The following is a 6,843-nucleotide window of genomic DNA, read 5'->3' on the forward strand; positions in this document are numbered from 1 at the left end:
TTACTGAACGCCAGTGCCAAATCCTCATACTCGGGGGGAATCTGCAGTGCTGGCATTAGATTCGGACTCTCCACCGAGGTCGCCCCTATGGAAACACCCAGACACCGCCCCTCACATTGAGCAGACCACCCCTTAAGAGCTTTCTCTCGCCACCCAATAATAGGGTCATGAGTCATCAACCAGGGAAGACCCAGCACCACCGGATACGCAGGAGAGTCAATCAGATAAAGCTGAATACTCTCCTCATGACCCTCCTGCGCCATCATCTGAAGTGGTGCTGTGACCTCCCTAATCAACCCAGACCCTAACGGACGGCTATCTAGGGCATGGACGGGGAAAGGCTTATCAACAGGAAGGAGGGGAATCCCTAACTCTAAACAGAACTGGCGATCTATAAAATTCCCAGCTGCGCCTGAATCTACCAGCGCCTTATGCTGGGAACGAGGTGCAACCTGTGGGAAACAAACAGGCAAGGTTAGGTGCGCGACAGAAAGCTCTGGGTAAGCAGGGCGCCTACTCACCTGGGGGGACCCCCCAATGCTAGACCTGCCATCTCCTCCCCTGGAGGACCCGCCCCAGCACCTAGCCGCAGTGTGCCCTCCACGACCACAGTTGGTGCAAGGACCAGGCCCCCTCGGGCTCCTCCTCCTACGTTCCCTAGCGCCAGCACCTCCGAGCTCCATAGGGCTAGGCTCAGAGGTGCTGGAGAGTGGAATGGGCAGACCCCCCCCTCCGGGACGCCCACGGGTGGCGAGCAGGGTATCCAGCCGGATGGCCATGTCGACCAGCTGGTCGAACGTCAACGACGTGTCCCTGCACGCCAACTCTCGCTGGACGTCCTCCCGGAGGCTGCAGCGGAAATGGTCGATATGGGCCCGCTCATTCCACCCTGCGTCAGCCGCTAGGGTCCGGAACTCCAAGGCAAAGTCCTGTGCGCTCCTCATCCCCTGTCGGAGGTAGAACAGACGCTCCCCCGCCGCCTTCCCCTCTGGTGGATGGTCGAATACAGCACGGAAGCGGCGGGAGAACTCCGCATAGTTCGTGGTTGCGGCGTCCATTCTCCTCCACTCGGCGTTGGCCCACTCCAACGCCTTGCCGGTGAGACAGGAGATGAGGGCTGAGACGCTCTCGTGTCCCGAGGGCGCCGGGTGGACGGTGGCGAGGTAGAGCTCCACCTGCAGCAGGAACCCTTGACACCCGGCGGTGGAGCCGTCGTACGCCCTCGGGAGCGAGAGCCGAATCCCACTGGGTTCCGGAGATGTACCCGGAGGGCTGACCGCTGGAGCTGGGTCGGTGGTTGGAGGTGTGGGCACCCCGCTGGTCTCCCATCGGTGTAGGGTGGTCATCACCCTATCCAGGGCGTGACACACCTGGTTCATACGGTCCTCCTGACCACGAAGCCGTTCGTCCAGATCGGCGGTCGGCGCGGTCGCTCCTGCTGATTCCATGATGATGCGTGATTCTGTCAGAGTGGTGTAGGTGGATGATAGGAATCAGGCGCAGGAAACCAGGAGGACGTCAACAGAACTTTACTAGTCCAAACAACAGTATACGTCGCCAACCCAACCGGGTGGCGCGAACAATTACGCACGAAAAATACACAGTGCGAGAAAATAAGGAAAAGCGCACACAGTGCGAGCTCTCGGAATAACACAACGAGAGAACAAACTCGATGAGACAGGCTGACAACAACAATCACGCATAACACCTGCCCCAAACAAACCAACTAAATAAGGAGAATAATCAAGACACAAATAAGGGACAGGTGTTATGCACAGACAAAACCAAAAGAACAAAACACATCGAACGGTGGCAGCTAGTACTCCGGAGACGACGACCGCCGAAGTCCGCCCGAACAAGGAAGAGGAGCAGCCTCGGCCGAAACCGTGACATAATGATAAGTGGCAGAGGGAGGAGGGAGGACTGACAGAGTCATACCTCATATCAGAGGTGTTGAGAGCTTCTCATTCACATAGAAATATAGCCTATAGTGTTGAATACATGGTTTACAGTATCAATATATGCTGAGGATTTATTTTTCTCATTTCAACCTAAAGGCATGGTCCTTTGGGTGGGGATCAAGTTGTTTGTCCTTGTACCAAATGTTTTGTTACAACGGACATTTCACAAGTTCTACCTCCAAACAATTTAGTTTGGCAGTGTAGGCAAGTTGGATCACTTCTTGTTGCGGCTCAGATTGAAACTGACATGGTTGAGCCCATGTTGGGCATCAGTGGTGCAAGGTTTGAAATGCATGCTTTTATTTATCTATTTAGGCACAAATGTTGTTGCATACATCTAGTGTGTTTCTCTATTGTGCTCACAGCTCAAATGAGTCAACTTCACATGTATGATAAAATAGTCCAACATTTTATGGGAAGTTGGGGGTCCTCTGAACCAAAGCAGAAGTAGCCTACATGTACTGTAAGAGAAACCATATATCAATGTATAAATGAAAACAAAATCAAATGATTTATGCATAGGAAAGCTGATAGAAGCAATTAAGGATTTGACCAATGGAGGTCCAGCTTGAAGGGAGATAGATCACCGAAGGAACTAATCTAGGCTACCCTATGGAATCCAGGCTACCCTATGGATACATAGAAAGTACAGGCTATACAGACCCAGAGTCAGCAACCAAAAATGTGGGTTTTGTTGAGGACGAAATAGCAGGGGTGATAGGACTTGTTACGGTTAGGGGGTTTGGTTATGGGTAGGGTGAGAGTTATGGGTTGGCATGCCAGTCACATCCCTTTAGTCGCACCTGCAGGGGACGAATTCAGACACATCAGAGCTTTGTGGCCTGCTTCCCACTGTCGCCCCTCTCAGACGACCTCTTGGGCTGCTCCCAGTTCTTCCGCGAGGCGAAGGGGTCCAGGCAGCTGTTAACAAATGTGAAGCTCCGGACGACACATGCTGCCGTGCTCCTGTGGCGCAGCAGCACTGTCGACGCCTCTAGCTGGGAAGGCCGCAGCACCACACCGGCAACGTCCACCATGTTGATGATGTGCACAGGGACCCAGAGGATAAAGAAGGTGACCACCACATTGGTAACCAGCCGCGTCAACTTTGCGCTGCTGAACAGCGCCGTCTGGTTCACTCAGCGGTGGAGGCACAAATAGGACGTGACCAGCTCAGAGAACGGGACCACAAACCCCAGAAGGGTCTCCAAGATGAGGACCGCTACTCTTTCAGCATCGGAGCCCATGAGTCTCCGGCACTTGAGCTCGCCATCACCCACATAGCAAGTAGTCAGGGCGCAGGCGAGCCCCCACAAGGCCAGGAGCAACACCACCTTCCCCTTGCGCACCAGCCGGTTCCAAATCTGCGGGTATAGCACCTGGAGGTAGCGCTGGACACCGAGTACAGTGACCGTTAGCACGTTAACGTACAGGCTGAGGTAGAGTAGGAAGGTGGCTAACTTGCAGGTGGCACGGCCCAGAGTCCAGCCGTACAGGAGAGTATAGATCCACACGGGCACAGAGGCCAGGCACAAGATGTTGGAGGACGCCAGGTTCAGTATTAGGCACAGCGTAAAGTTGGGGGCGTCAGGACAAGCAGCGCAGGGTGAACACCAGGACAGCTATGTTACCAGGGAGGCCCAATGCACAGCACAGACCCAGGCGGCCCGAATAAGGGGAGGTGGTGTCCAAGCTTGAGGTGTTGGATGAGTTGAGGTTCTCCAAGGTCGGTGAAAGATAATAGATCTAATAGCTATCTGGAAGACAGTACACTTTAAACATAAATTCTTTGTTTCTCATTTTTGAAATCGTCGCAAAGTTTCTCTTCTCTTGATCTCTTGTGATAGTGACAATAAGGAAAGTGATATTGGTTAACTGCTTCTGGTCAGCTTCCTCCTAATGAGCTGTGTGTGTGTGTGTGGTTAACAGTTAGATACTTTCAATTTTGACATTCAGGCTATAGCCAACCCGATTCTCACAAATAGACATGACAGAGAAGATAGTTTCAAGCTATAGTCAAAACATCAAACGCCGATTGTAGATGTGTCTAAGGGACCAGCCACACAGTTCTTTAAATATTTTTTCACCATTCAATTAATTTGTGATTTTAACTTGTGTAAAAAGTTGAAATGATTTGAACTTTGGACAGAAATGGATGCGTAATGCATTTAATCCATCTCGGTGTTGTTGGTGCTTAAAGGAACAGCTTTTTCTTACCTCTCCGTTAATTTATGGCCATACTTCAATGCTGCCAGCTAGTGGCAAGGATAGAAAAATGACATTTCAAACATAATTGCACTTTTAATTTCCTCCCTGCCACAGATTCTAGCATAAACCTACCATGACTGCCATCTTATGTTATCTTAATATGGGAAGTTATTGACAACTGGACATTTGTATGAAGCACATTTATTTGCAGATACACACACACATATATATATATATATATTTTTTTTTAAATTATATTTTCTGTTATTTATGTTATTATTGTAATGACCCAGCTGGGTCATAAAGTAAAAGAGAGACGGGCACCAGGTGTACAGGCAGAACACAGGTTTATTCCTGAATGGGCTATTGTTCAGGCCACAGCCCACGCCGCTAAACCTCGAACATACACAAATATAACATGTCAAGTCAAGGGTCCCGAACAGAAGAGAGAGAGATGAGACCGTAACGCCAATTTAAGCATTCCAAAACCCCGCGGGATTACCCATCATACCCCCCCAACCTTTCCATCTGTCCTGGCATATTTAACCCCTGCTAGCACCCATGAGAACGATAACACACCCACGAACACAGAACACAATACCGGGTCGTTACATTATTATCATCACTGCATTGTTGGGAAAGAGATCTCAAGGTAAGAATTGTTGTATCCTGTGCACGTGGCGAATAAACTTTGAAACGTGAGGGGGAAGCGACTATCAGTTCTCATATATAGCCTACCGGCATTCTCCCTTCATCTCTTCATTGACCCTTCCTTCTTCTATCCCTCTAGTTTTCTCTCCTTTATTTCATGATTGAGTTAGTTTCACTGTCCAAATATGACCTTTTGTCAGTTAAAACCTCAACCTTTTACAGTAACAGTTCTCTGTCACCATCTCAAACAGCCAGCCCAACCAGAATTCACAATCCTTATCAAGTCTCACTGAGTCTGTATGAACGCGATCAGATCCACAGATGACTATACAATGTGGACGGGTGGGTCTGTCAATACCAGTCGCGGTCAATCGAGACCCATCTATTCAAATGGAGTGCGCAGAATCGTTCTGGGCTAACAATGCAGAAGACAGAAAATAGAAAAATGACTATTGTGGATGTCATCACTGTCAACCATCGTCGTCCACTTCTGAGGAGGAGCGCATCATGCCTTCGCTATCGTCGCGGTAACAGCGAGCCAAGAGGTGGAGTTGCACCAGAGACTCCTGGAAGTCGGCCAGCTCAGGCCCCTGGGAGAGGAAGCTGGGGGCGATGCGGCGGGGGGTCCAGGGCGCTGGCACATCAGCCACGGGCCCAGGGCCGGAGACGGCTGCAGGGAGGTGAGCACGGGGAGGGAGGAGACTGTAGGGGACCGCGCTGTGGAAGAGAGGATAGGAGAGGAAGATAACGTTAGAGGGATGGACCTGACAATAATGAGAGAGACTGTTGGATACAAGCATAGTGAGGCATGAAAATAGAATATACTTATTTAGTGATAGATATTGTGAAGCAGAGATCTGGGCACAGTGAGAGAAATAGAACTGACTGACAGGGAGAGAGACAAAGGGTTGAATATGCACATACAATCGCTTTTGTGTAGCCAGATAACATGGCTTTTACTATTATACTACTACTACACAATTTAAAGCACTTTCCCCCCCAATCCCCCCATTCCCTGATACGTGTAAGTATTGTACTATACATTTTGCCTTCCTGTATTATGCTAAAAAATGTTTTTTCATTCTACTGAGCCATTTCCTTTATGTTCATATTTACATTTTAGTCATTTAGCAGACGCTCTTATCCAGAGCGACTTACAGGAGCATTTAGGGTTAAGTGCCTTGCTTAAGGGCACATCGACCGATTTTTCACCTAGTCGGCCCGGGGATTAGAACCAGCGACCTTTCGGTTACTGGCACAACACTCTTACCCACTAAGCTACCTGCCACCCATATTGTTATCTATTATTATTTCTTATTGTTGCATTGTCGAGAAGGAACCTGCAAGTAAGCATTTTGTTGGATGGTGTATACCATGTGTATCCTGTGCATACGACTAATAAAACGTAATAATATAATAATATGCCATTTAGCAGACGCTTTTATCCAAAGCGACTTACAGTCATGCGTGCATAAATTTTTGTGTATGGGTGGTCCCGGGGATCGAACCCACTACCTTGGCGTTACAAGCGCCGTGCTCTACCAGCTGAGCTACAGAGGACCACTCTGTAGTTATCACTTGAAACTTGATAACAGAAACAGAGAAGCATAGACCGAGTCAGATGGAGACAGACAGACTTTGAAAAGAGCTGACAGAGATCCGGAGAGTGAGAAAGACAGGACAAACCACAGTTAGATAAATGGACGAGAAACATCAGACAAACATCAGGATTAGATTTACTCACGGTTGGGGGGAGGGGCCTAACTCTACAGAAAGCCCTGGGGACCCAGGGATTGGCTGAATATCTGTGGGAAGGGCGGGGTCAGCATACTGGGGCTGGGTACAAGCTGGACCAAACTGCACAGGGAGAAAGACAAAATGGTAAATTGTGATTTTCCTTTTTTAAACAGCAGGATTGGTTTGGTGTAGGCTATCAAAATTCTACAGTAGTGTGTGTGTGTGTGTGTGTGTGTGTGTGTGTGTGTGTATGATTGAATACATGTGATATTGTATGCAAGTGTGT

At 49.2% G+C, this 6,843-nt stretch overlaps 1 pseudogene across 1 annotated transcript; it reads right to left on the minus strand.

Moving 5' to 3' along the window:
• Positions 1-2,788: 2,788 nt before the first annotated feature.
• Positions 2,789-4,313, minus strand: LOC311124780 (leukotriene B4 receptor 1-like; annotated as a pseudogene). The gene is made up of 2 exons: positions 4,302-4,313; positions 2,789-3,680 (listed from the first exon to the last, which is right to left on the minus strand). The product of its transcript is annotated as a leukotriene B4 receptor 1-like (transcript).
• Positions 4,314-6,843: the final 2,530 nt, after the last annotated feature.

The sequence above is a fragment of the Coregonus lavaretus genome (genome assembly GCF_964263955.1).
Source record: "Coregonus lavaretus genome assembly, chromosome: 3".
NCBI classification, from domain to species: domain Eukaryota; kingdom Metazoa; phylum Chordata; class Actinopteri; order Salmoniformes; family Salmonidae; genus Coregonus; species Coregonus lavaretus.